This window comes from Pezoporus flaviventris, unplaced genomic scaffold, assembly GCF_033815535.1.
Source record: "Pezoporus flaviventris isolate CSIRO_AGI_PZ_B2104156 unplaced genomic scaffold, CSIRO_AGI_Pfla_v1 ptg000007l, whole genome shotgun sequence".
NCBI classification, from domain to species: Eukaryota; Metazoa; Chordata; class Aves; order Psittaciformes; family Psittacidae; genus Pezoporus; species Pezoporus flaviventris.
In genome coordinates, this window is record NW_026892555.1 from 87422610 (window position 1) to 87435218 (window position 12609).

Below are 12609 nucleotides of genomic sequence, written 5' to 3' on the forward strand. Positions count from 1 at the left end.
AGTGATTCGAGTACCATGTATTCTCAGTAACCACCCACATACGCCTGCACCCCCACAGAAAAGAAGTATCATTCTACAAAAAGTTATTAATTACATTTTAAAGATCTACAGGTTTTGTAAGATCTGGCTACAGAATCGGCCTCATTATAAACACTCAAATCCAGTCATATTTTTTTTTAAATCTACTAAAAAGCCCAATAAAGGCTATGATGGGGTCTAGGATGCCCTCACATTTTTTTTTACACTGCCTGCTTTTATTGCATTTCATGAATATTGGCATCAAGTTCCCATACGCTAACTTCCAAACTATATCCTCCTTTTACAAGCTGGCCAGCCCTTCAACAGTTTACAGTAAGCACTCTGTATCACAGAGTACCAGCCCAAAAAACCATGACGACCTGAGCAAGGTTTAAAGAAGAAAAAAACAAAGGACAAACAAAAAACCTTCCAAAACCTACTCAGAAGTAGACATGAAGCACAGAGGAGTTTAAAGCAGTTGGATATTCGTGAAGCAGACATATTAGTGAAGCTTCTGATAGACAAAGATTTTTCCAGTCACAATAAGTCCAGACCAGCCTAACCCTTCTTCTACAGCAATGTTCACTGTCCTCACTGAGTTTAGGCCCTTTCTGGGGGGAGAAAACCCCAGAAACCAAAGGACAGCTATGACATTGCACTTAGGATAACCAGACCTTTCCTGGTTGCTTTCCAAAACTACATCAAAACATGCAATAAGAGAAAACATAGCATATATATATATATGTACACACACACACACCGAGGCACAGACAGACTTGAATATCGCAGTGGTGGACTGTCCATCCTATAGAGACTTGGCAGAGACTTCTAAACAAAACAAAAAATACCCCAGAGTAAAAACCCCATGGATCAGATTAAAACTCATTCCAGGTAGTTTGGTGCTGAGGGCCAGCTCAGGTACCATGAGTTCACACCAGACCCCCTTGAACAGCATGACTAGACTGCCACCAGCACAAAACTCCTGCTTGGTCCCAAAAATCCTGCAGACTGGGGATCACTATGCAGAGTCCACATCTGCCCAGTTTCCAGATCCTGTCTCTGTTCTGCATGGTGTATGGCAAGAGTTTCACTCAAAGCAGGGCACCCAACCAAGTTTGCAGGACCTTACCATAGCACAGCATGGGATGGCCAGCTGCATAAGCACATGCCGTGCCAGACGAACTGCAGTATCAAGAGCTGTGTGAACCATGTAATACAGACCAAGCTGAGAGGGAAAAGTGAAAAGAAGAGGAGCCTATCTCTTCTTCTTCAGAAGAGTTGTGGAACCTACTTCCAAACTGCCAACTTTTCGCCTCTGCATATCAAGATGACCCTCTACTTCCTACACAGCTACTCGATACATTCACAGCTTCTCTCCTTTGCTCTCATTCGGAAGCACCATACTACCTACCAGCAGTGAATGAGGAACAGTCACATTTTGCAGCCCATCACACTGGTTGGGGCAGCAGACAGAAGCTTCTGAGCATGCAAGGAAAGATAACTTCCAAGTATGTGACTTTCTTTCCCTTTTCTCTGTCTGACACAGTCACAATAACATTTGCTACTGGCAGACCCCTAGAGCTTGACTCCAGCACTACCAAGGGAGAGGGCTGAAGAAAGTTACAGGACCTCTTCAGCTGGATTATTTTCTCACTAGTGAAACGCAGTGTGCCCTAACGTTCTCAATAGCACTAGTTATCAGAGTGAGATGACATCCACCATGAAAGATGCATAGCCCAGAAATCCATACAAACTGGTTTACAGGGGCACAAACAACACCCTAACAGGAGAACACCTTCCCACTGGCTTTTCCCCTGTCAGCAGGTGAAGTGGGAGCCACTGCCACCAACACATCTGAGCCATCCAGCTGGAACTTTCTGCTGCCACACCATTGCCATGGTACAGCAACATCCTCCCTCTCAGCTGGCAGCTCCTGGGTAAACTTCCATTATAGACCCAGGCTGCCCACCCTGGTACTCTGTCCCAGCCTCTGTCTTGAACAATAAAATACCTAATGATGCTAATTCCATGAATTACCATGGGAATACAAGACAAATGGCTTGGGTCTCCCTCTGCAGAACTATTGCTCCAGGCTCTTTGGAGTCTCAAGGAGGCATTAACACCAGCACACATCCTCTGCACGCTGTGCCCTGCTTACACCAGGATGTTCTGCATCGAGATAAATCGGTCTCACCACCTACTCTGCTGCAAGTAGTCACTCTCCCTGGCACTTACGAGGGAGTCGCTGAGTCCAGCAGAGCCTCCCTCCAGGAGGTGTGTCACTGCAGGAAGGAAAGCCAGCCTGGCTATTGCTCTTAGAATGAATGAGGAAAGATGGCTGCTCTTGCTATTTATTTCACCGAAAGAGCCTCTCCTCCGAGCAGCGCTGATTCCAGGGATATCTAAGTAGAATCAAGGTGAGTTAAACAGTATTACTGAATCAACACATATATGCATTCCTTTCCCTTTCACCAACTTAACCTCCCCAACATCAGCAATTAGCACGTCTAATGAGAGATGCAGCAAGGAAACAATTTCAAGTTGAGTGCATCATGTACTGACTCACTGCCATGAAGCTCTACACTTGAACAGAATTCCTGGTGAATGACGATGAAATATTCATCAGCTCATATTTGTAAATGGCCCAGCAACATACTGAGTAAATGACCTCTGACGAAGTGCCTTGCATTAAAATGGAAGAGCAGCCAGCAGAAGTGAGGGAGCTAGAAACTACGCATGTTTTGTCAGCACAGACAAGCAGCAAACACAAACAGAAAGATATCTAGCTGGACTCATCATCCTGACAATAAGGAACCAGCCTGTTCACTTCAGGGGGACCCACTGGCTGTGCTGTCTGTGACGGGAGCGAGCGTGGCAACCTGGGCTGTTTTACTCACTGCCTTCTGTCACAACCAGAAAATGACCCAGGCAAGGCAGGAGGGTGAGCTGTTTTGTTCCCCCCCACATGTTGGCTCTGGTTGTTCTCACTAGTCACCCCCATGCCCTGCACCTAAGCTGCAAAGCACCACACCACTTGCCCTTAACTGAGGGGCTTTGTCCCTGAGGCGGCAAACACAAGCCTATGCCTTCCAGAGCAAATGGGGAGCCCTGCCCTCCCAACAGGCATCTGATGCTGGGTGGGAGCATCCCCGCAGTGTGCATCTCTTGCCTTGCCTGCATGTTTTGATGTGAGCCCCTGCAAAAAGGGAGCCAAGTTTGCAAGGGGGACAGGCTGTGGGGATGGGTATAACCAAGCGCTGCTCTGTTTGGGGTGGTGTTACCCAGTGCTGCTGTAGGGAGCAGAAGGGTGGATTTTCTGTCCTGCTTTCAGCTCTCATCATTATTCAGGACGCGTGATTTCCAGGGAGGTTGCCAGCGCTGCACTGCACCGCTTGTGATGGTTAATCCTCGCACGGGAAAGCTCCACAATGGAAACTGTGAGGAGAATACAAAATAAACGAGGAAAACCTAGCAAGCTGTCGTCAGCCTCCACAAAGGGAAGAGGAACCCAGGCCTGGCCTCTCCCAGACCTTTTCCAAGGCGCTCCTCTGAAATAGAGCTTAACACGCCCACCTCTTGTTGCTCTGGGGTCTCACAGAGAGGTGAGCTCCCACTGCCAGAGCCAGGTGGGCGATGCAGACCTTCTTTTATCGTTTATTTATTAATTAAACGCCCTGTGATAAGGCAGATCTACGTGCAGGTCCACAGCTCTGCAGGCTAGGAGGGCCCACCGCGGCCAGGAACTTGAACAAACAGCACCATCAGGTGGCTCGCCTGGAAATGAATGTGCGGAGCCATCCAGGACAGCTCCTGCCGGACCCGGCCATCCCTCCACTCTCCTCTACCAACCTTAAAAGCAGGGTCGGCCCACAGCCCCTCCTGGGAAAATCCGAGTCCAAAACCGTAAAAGAAATCTTCAGGGGCAGAGAGGCACATCCAGGAAAAGCCTAAAGGGAAAACTTCCAATGTGCTCCGTCCCCCCTGCAATGCAAGTCCTCAATGTCTTGTCCATATATATATCAGCTTTAATCAGGTAGTCTAACTGACTTGTTAACAGGCTACCTGCTCTGGCATCCAGAGAGCCTGTCTAAGCAGAATACAAGTCTTCCTTCCCTCCCTCGGCACCTTCAAATTTCGGGAGCACTGGCAAATCAATATTTTCACCTTGAAAACTACTCCCCGTGTACAACCCCCCTTTCAGCCATTGCCGGCGTCCATCTCTTCCTGCCTGTATAGAGAAGAGGAGGGTGCCTTGTTCGGCCTCAAGCAGGTGATATTTCACCAATGACTGCCTTTGAAATAACTTGGATCCTTCGGCATCTTTGCTGCCTTCTTTTGCTGCTCGCATATTTGGTTAGTGCAAACTAGGAGCAGAAGTATTTCCGCTAATGAGGCAGAGCCCCTTCCATCCCCTGAGAGTCACATAGCAGATACAGTCCCAACACACAAAGATAACAGATGAGAACTCAGCTCCCAGCCTCCAGACCTCAGGCGTGTCACAACCTCTGCGCTCAGAAGCCTGCCTGCCACCCTTACCTATCCTCATAAAGACAGGAAAACATTGGATGAGACAATCAGAAGGAAAATAAAATACAGTTTCACCCACAGTGCTGCAGCATCTACTATACCCATACTATTGGCATGACTACCAAGGGAGGGACCCGTGGCAGCTGTCTCAATTGCTTTTCTCTCATTATAAAATCCTCATACCTGGATTTTAGAATATTTCCCTTAAGGGTGTTCTCCACTCCAGTGAATAATTAGGTATTTCTAATAATCTCCTAGCAGACCATTTAAATAGAAATGCATACAAATAATTATGTTTAGCTGCGTGTTTATGTATATTTATTTGTTTATACATATTTTAACTTATGGAAGTTGAATATTTATGTGTCTTATATTTATGTAAGATACAGAAACAAATATGCAAATAAACACATATACAGTCATGTTCACTAATTTAAAGGAAAACTATTCAAATGCATGGTTACTCAGTTCCTTTAGGAAACACCACAGCTCAGAGTTGCTGCCCACAGTTAGATCTGAGAGCAGCAACCCCCAAAATCAGGACCTTCCACAGTTATGTCTGTGCTTCTGCATATAAAGGGGTTGATTTACACATCTGATTTCAGGCCTCTCATTTTCAAAACTTTGTGTCCCAAACAAAGTCCCGTGTTTCTAGTTATACCACCCCAAGGGGCACTTCTGTAACAAGGGGCATCATTCAGTCACCTAGAAGGGATGTTATAGCATTGCAAGCTGTTGACAGCCCATCTCAAAAATCTCTGCCTTCTGTAATAAAGTTGACTCCCAATTCCCAGATATGCTCAATGCAATAACATTTCTGAACATCCTGCATAAGGATGATAACAGAGCACCTAACACAAAACTAAAAAAGAAGAGGAAATGAGGTTATATTTCCCATCATGGCATCTGCATTAAGCTCAATAGCTGCTTGTTTCTACTATAATTGTGCCAAAGTAATTTTGAATTTGTCTTTTTTTTTTATGCACCTTGCTCTGAAGCAGAGATAGTTTGGGAAAAACAATGCACAAAACGGCACTTAAATGCACACGGCAACATCTCACCAGTTGCTACTAATGATGTCAGAGGAGGTCAGGTGGGCACAGAAGTATGAATTGTCACTACATTTGTACATTTCTGGGGCAAATAAACAGCACCCAGGAGAACCGAAGTCTTCCTAGGATAGTAGGAATACAGAAAACTAAGAAGAAGGAATGTCTTTTTTACTGCCACCTTCATTCTCCTTGATTTCAAGCCCTTCCTCAGCCCTTGCCTTTTATTCTTCTGTAAAAGAAGAGCACAGTGCTAAGGAAAGTCAGCTTGCAGCAGCATTGGTTCATGGGAAAGCCTGCAGAAGACACCTCCAGGCACTTCTGTAAGTACATTTTTTCTATCCTGGGCTGTCAGTTGTGCTGCTCTATTCTAAGCATAGAGCCATGGAGCAAGATGCTTGGGGTGGATTTGTTGGCAGATCGGTAGGGACTCATGATATTCCTGCCAAATTCATTTTCTCATGTGACCTGAGCTTGACTTGGAACATGGATTTCCTACAGAGACAAGTTTGAGCAGTGCCAGGAATTTGAAGACCAGGTGGTCTGCAAAGCTTCTCCCCAGGCTCTGCGATCCTATTTCCTCACGTCATTCTTTCCAGCCGGCACAGAGCTCAGGCTGGGGTGCTCACAGCAAACCGAGTCCTTAAAACCAATGCGATTGCTCCTTCCCACCAGCACCAATCCTCTGGAAGAGACTGCAGCAGAACTGGGAGGAAACATGAGCACGTTTCTGCTAGGAAGCAGATTCAGACAGGCTTTGACCAAGACTGCAAGTGAAACTTTTCTCTGCCAGAGGAAACTCAAAAAAAAAAAAAATCCATTTTTTTCATCTCAGTAACATCCAAATTGGGCTTAGCTAGTCCAAACTGTCACATCCTTGCTAACTCAGCCTGTATTTGCCTACCTGGAAGGAAAGCGATCATGCAAAACCAGATACATCTATCTGGCTTTTCTGAAGAGAGCTATTGATAGCCACATCGGTCTCTTGGGACAAGAAGGTCCATACATTAATTTTAGATCTCTGGCAATCTGCATACTAGAAGTACCTTGTGGCTCTGATCCATACTGACTTCTAGTAAGGAAACAGAAGCTAGAATGAGCTGGAAGCTCTCCCAGATGATGCTCTCTGAATATCCATTGAGAAAAAGCAGCCTACCTTAGTATATCACTTGCCCCATCCCTAGAAACATGGACTATTACAGAAAGCAAGTTTGGCTTCCCAAAGAGGCACAATAGCATTGTTACCACTGTAATGTGATATCAGGCCAGGACCTGGACCAGAGATGCTGCTTTTCTCTCTGTTTTGTCTCAGCAGCAACCAGGGGTATTGCACACATTACGATTGTTTGCTTCTGGACATCTTCATCTTCTCATGCCACTAAAGAAGGATCCCTGCTGTCCCACCCTGGACACAGAGCAGTGGCAGTCTCATCCTAAAATGGCTCCTGTCATTCTCTTTAGAAACATTAGAGAAGTGGTAATGGCCCTCCACACATATAATCCCATATCTATAACTGCTGCCTTGTTGGCAAATTCCCATCACAGATTGCACTCAGCTCTATCCCACCCTCACATCAGATGCAATCCACACCAACCTGTTCCTGCTGGAGTGCCTGGCTGATGCAGCAGGGTGGAGAACAGCTCACTGCACTGGCTGCCCTCAGGAAACTGAGCAGAGGACTCTGATTTCAGCAAGTCTGAGCCCCACACACCTTGACTGAAGCCATCCCTCTAGCAGCTCTGTCCCCTGAGGAAAGCATGGATGTAGCAGGTCCTTTCCGCCACCTAGGAGGAGAAGCCTGTAGCACGCTCTACTCCCTCCTGTCAGGTTTAGATTCAGTTGTAGCAGCCAAGCTCTTCCCTGCACAATTACAAGAACACTCAACACGGAGGAAGCAATACCTTCCATCAAAGCAGTATTCCAAACAACAGCACAAGCCACCAAGACACTGATCCCTCTGTGTTCTCATTGCTGGCATTGTGCTGATGACAAGGGGACACCCTGTGTTTCTACAGTCTAAAAGCAGCAGGATAAACTCAGGAATAGCTTCACTAGGAGCAACTGCAAACTCCCTTAGCAGATATGCTTCTGCTGGAAGAATGTAGCTGAGAGAACGTCAGTGGCAGTTATGAAATTCATTTGCATTAGACAACTTTCTAGCAGTAGGCTGACCAGTCTGCAATTCACTCCTAAAATCCATCAGAAACCAGTTTAGTCCTCCTTCAGCTGTAGTTCCTCCACCTCCGTTTTCCCTTGCATCCAAACAAATCCAATCTCACCACCCAGTAGTCAGACAGATGTGAGCAAATATAGGTTAGGGAATGTTCAAATACCAAAAGGGAGCAAATAGCAAAGATGGTTGATTAAATACAAAATTCTTGTCTAATTTAAGCCCTACTTTCCTGCATGGAAGGGCCAAGCTGCTTGTTCACAACATCTGTTGCTGGTAAGAGGCCTCTACTTGGAGCTGCTCTCCCTTCTACAGCATTCTCAGTGAACAGACACTTCTTTACGTACCTGCCAGTGTATGATAGTTATAACATTTTTAAAGATTTCATGTCTGGAAGTCAACTGGATCATTTCAGGAGAGAAAGACTATCAGTGCTAGGTGATCCAATAGAACAAGGGCAGCTATTTCTTATGTTTATCCCTGCTTGTGGATTATTATTCAATCCAAAACCCTGCTAGAGTTGCCAAGTTTCCTAAAACACTACTTACGCGACTACGAAATTTCACATCATTCCACTGTGTACATTTGGCTATAGATACTCAATATCAATTCTTGCCCTGTTGAGTCACCTGTAAATAGAATTTGTCTGTAGGGCCAGAAACTCTGTTCCTTACATCAAACATTAACTTATTAAAGTCCTTTGCTGACTCTGCTCCATTACAAGGTCAGAGGGGGTATTATGAAAAGAGAGCAAACACACCACTGAGCATTTCTCAGGCAGCAAACTAAATTTATTCTACAGAATCACTTCCTCATGGACAGAAAACTCCGTTAGCTAGGATGGAGAAACACCCATTTTCACCAGTTACAAAAGCCAACACCATGCCTCAGTTTAACTGTCCTGGTGTGCTGCTCCTTACTGCCTACCCAACACCAATCTGCATTGATCCAAAGTTGCAAACCCGCACTGCAGTGTTGGCAAACAAATTCAGTCCATCCAGTAGGGCGACAGGGTTTTAATAGAGGCCATTGATCCACCGTGATCCTGATTTAAGACCGATTTAAACATATTGCCTGGTCAAAGAGCTGCTCACAAGAGCAGCCATGAAGTAACCCAGGAGAGATTGATTCCTGATATAATGAGACCTGCCAAGTTCATGCTAAGCCAGAGGCTGTTTCCTTAGCTAATTAAAGGTTGCTTAACAAAGCAGTTCCTCCCCATATTGCTCCTGCTGCCATGCACTGAGAGGCCGTTCGCTGAAGGGACAGCACAGCAGCATGAAACACCCTTTCTCATCCCTTTGAAGCTCGAGGTTTCAAAGCTTCTCCCATTCTGAGCTTCATCTGAACAAAAGGAGGCAACCTCCATGGCACCTCAGTGGCTGTTAGCCCAGACGTCAAGTCCCTGCTTTGAATTCCAGCCTCCCAAGAAGTAAAAGTCCCTCAACCTATCCAGGGTTCCTTACTCTGGAAAGGGAGCTTTCTGCTAACTGCAGACCTTGCTCCTGGGCCTGAGAAAACTCCCCTGCTGGCATGCACATTCCCACCATGTTGTACCAGCACTTCCAAAGAAGCTTTGGACTCTGTGAAGTGGTATTTTCTGAGAAGAACAGTGTTCACTAGAAAATTCCCACCCACCTCAAAACCTGTCTGCCACAGTAATAACTCTGCACAGATACTGAGATCAGTTGGTGAAACAGAGGAGGGGAAACGCAGAAGCAGATGAATGCTTTTCTCTTTGAACCAAAGCTCATTTTGTCACTTCCACCCTTACTATGATTTGAGAGACCACATGATTCCAAGGCCAGAAATTCTTTTCAGCCTTAGGCTCACATACATTTCCATCATAAACCTGTAATGCAAACCACAAATAAATGTGCACATGTATCATTTCCTCTGCTCTAAGTGGTGCTAAGTCTGCTTTCTTCCTTTCCATTCCCTTATTCAAAGGTGCACACTGCGGATGAGTCGACAAATGCAGCAACGCTTGTCCAAGAATAACATTCCAAACTCTCAGTCACTCACCCTGTACACAGACATATGTCACCTTAGCCACATCACAAGTATGGCTATCCTCTTTAGAGAGCATCAGAACAAACTTGTCCCACATTTTCTTCTTTCCACTCACTCCTCCCTTTTCCTGAAAGCTTTAATTTTAAAAAGAGCAATTAAAATTAGCAAGGTCTCTAACATAGTAGTCTGCTACTATTCAAGGTGTCAAATTAAAACCTGACCTGTATAAGATCACGTAGGCTCATGCTACATACAAACAGCACCAGTGTTTCACAAGGAGCAGATTCTCCTGAGGAACAACAATTCAACCCTACAGCCACAAAGGGCTTGTGCTGAGACCATGCCTGGGCTCAGGAAAGCTCAGCTTTACAGGACTCGGAAAAAGCACGAAACAGCAAGTCCTGTTTGCACTAAACTTTGTCACTTTGCAGCAGTTTCAGCCCCAGCTCTTGGTTTGGTCCTGGAGTATTTGCAGGAGACAAGGCTGCATTGGCAGCCAACTGGGTTGGTAGGTCCCAGAAACCTTCCACCCCATGGAAGAGAAGCCTCAGGGGCTCATAGCCCCCTGGTCTCTGCTCCTGCTTACACAGTGCATGAGCCCCTCAAGCACGCTGCTGACAGCACAGCACTCCAAAACCCCCAAGCACTATGGAAATCTCATAAAACAAAACTCATCTTCTCTCAGGTGCGCTGGAAAGGGGTGGTGACAACACATAACCTTACATTGCATTTCTAGGCCTTGTTGGTTTTAACTGAAATATTAAATACACTATTAAAAGCACAGTAGGAAAAGTTGACTTTTCTGGAGAGTGAAGTTATCTCCTTTGAAAAGTCTCATCTGTCTGCTAAGAAATTTCCGCTTACTGTCTTTCACTAGCAGGAGACCCTGTTGAGAAATATGAAGCAGGCGGCTTTTGTTCAGAGAGAATTGCAAGAAAAAGGAAGAGAAATCAGGTAAGGTTTTAATGTGAAGCTTTCCCTGTGGAAACATTTCATTGTATGACACGGGTGTACACAAAGACACCAAAGGCAAGAAAAAGTAAGTTTTGGCTTGAAAAAGTGAACTTGAACTTTGATTAGGACTCACCTTAAAATGGACTTGTGCAAAAGAGGGGAAAAAAAAAACCAACCCAAACCTTTAAATAAAAGAAACTTCTAAGAGGAAACCCCATTGCTGAGATGAGGTAAAGCACTATCCAGGTCTATGTTTGAAAAAGTTTTGCAAGACACAATTACTTGGCTAGGAGCATTGGAAAAACAACATACCCTTAACTATTTTGGCAAAAATCATAGTGTAGGTGCAGTTGTATGCATTCAGGCGAGAGGCCCTGCTGGAACACTGAGCCTCGTGACTAGCTAAACCTCTGCAGGGAACCCAGGGAGTAATTAAAACAGTTCAAGAGCAAGGATGCTGTGAGCACAAAACATCTACTTGGGGATGGGGTGGTGGGAGTGTGTTATTTGCCGATACAGTTATTTCAGCAATCTTGTATCAGCCAACCCAAGATGTTACAGATATTGATGTATGATTTATTTCCTTACTAGTTTGCTATCTTTGTATCTTTTACTCTTTCCAATTATATTACAGATATAATAATCTTCTTGATAAGGAACAAGAGGCTTCTCACTCTAATACTGCATAAGCATCCAAATAAGGGGAAGAATGCTCTAGATATACAAAGCCACTGCCCTTCCTTAAGTAAGTAACTTCTTTTTTATATGCATTTTTCAGCTGCTTATCTCCATGGTCAAATCCTTCAATAAGACAGATAAAGAAACACTCTTGTTGGCCAGCTAAGCAACCTGCCAAAACAGAATTCCCACTGCCAGCACTGATACCACTTCGTTTAGATGTGGTTTCTCAGCCCACAGGCTTCGGCTGTTTGAAGGGAAAGCAGTTCTCAGAACAGATGGAGTTGGTAATAAAGCTCTTTCTAGGAGATACAAGGATTACGCAGGGAACGAAATGGTGAAACAGTGTCTGGAGTACATGTTGTAAACTTGAACCAGTCAAAGTAAAATTCCCTTCCCACTGAGAACAACATGGTGGGACAAAGCAGAAGAGACAGCATGGCTTTCCAAAACATTAGCTGTCATGGCTGTTTCCCCTCAGAACACTGGCTACCTAAAAACTACTGGAGACACACTTTCCAGCCTCGCACTCACAAAGAAATCTTATGACTTGTCATTTTGAATCAGTATCAGGAGCACTGCCAAAAGAACGGATAAAGTAGCTGTCTCAAAAGAGCAAAAGAGTCTATGTAGCAGACGGGAAAATAGTGCAGGCACTTGCCTGTGTATAGCAGAGCTCCTGAGCTCATCATCTACAAAGTCATATTTGGTTTCCACTAGATCTACCCCAACCATCCTGCTTCCAGTGAAGAAGGGGAATGTGTCTTCCAGAAATCCAGAGCTGCTTCACTTTCCCAGGCTACTTGTGCTTAGACTGAAATTTCTGCAAGGCAAGGCACAGACTACTGGATATCTGCAGAGCAGCTACCACAGAGCTTCTGCAAAGACGAAAACCAGCTTTGAGTCAGCACTTTGAAATCCATGAGCATCAGCAACACTGTTCCAACAGGATGGGTAGGCAAAGGGAAAGTAAAGAACAAGCCCAGGTAAACCTGAGTTTACCAGGTGTCAAGGTAAACCATTCCAGTCCAGATTAAGGCCTCATTTAACCCAGTAACCTGTTCCCAGCAGTGTGGACAAGCAGAGAAGAGAAAGAGCAGGGCAAGTATGTATGGTATTTCTCCTGCTTATTTTCCCAGCTTCCGATGATCTTCATCTCAGGAGAGGTTCTGAGTCTGATTAGATTTGTTTATTTAGTG

The 12609-nt window shown here is 45.1% G+C and overlaps 1 long non-coding RNA gene across 2 annotated transcripts in view; it reads right to left on the reverse strand.

The window, feature by feature from the left end:
• Positions 1 to 12609, reverse strand: part of LOC133267252 (uncharacterized) — an 83952-nt gene that overhangs the window by 59446 nt on the left and 11897 nt on the right. Inside the window, exon 1 of one of the 2 annotated variants that reach the window (XR_009742688.1) lies at positions 3592 to 4343. The exons of the other annotated variant lie outside the window; for it this stretch is intronic. This is a non-coding gene — a long non-coding RNA (uncharacterized LOC133267252). Of the gene's footprint in view, positions 1 to 3591; positions 4344 to 12609 lie in introns of those variants that run through there. 2 annotated transcript variants of the gene reach the window in all.